We start from the raw sequence: 246 nt of genomic DNA, 5'->3' as shown, positions 1-246 counted from the left end.
CGGGTCCGCAGGAAGCAGTCGCCTCTTGGGGTGACCGCCATCCCCTCGCAAGGGTGGCCGGACCTGTCGTCCGGGGCGAGGTCACCAGCTGGAGCGCAGGCTCCACCGGCTGGCCAACCCAGACCCGGGGCAGAGGGGCCCTTCCAGGCAGCCTGGCGGGTCACATCGGGGTTTGGGTTGGCCCCCCGCCCCCCGTTTCCAGCCAAGGCGGCCCCCATAGAGACGCCCCAAACATTTGGTGCCAGC

This window comes from Condylura cristata, unplaced genomic scaffold, assembly GCF_000260355.1.
Source record: "Condylura cristata isolate star-nosed mole 26May11 unplaced genomic scaffold, ConCri1.0 scaffold00035, whole genome shotgun sequence".
Lineage (NCBI taxonomy): Eukaryota > Metazoa > Chordata > Mammalia > Eulipotyphla > Talpidae > Condylura > Condylura cristata.
This window is presented reverse-complemented; position numbering follows the sequence as displayed.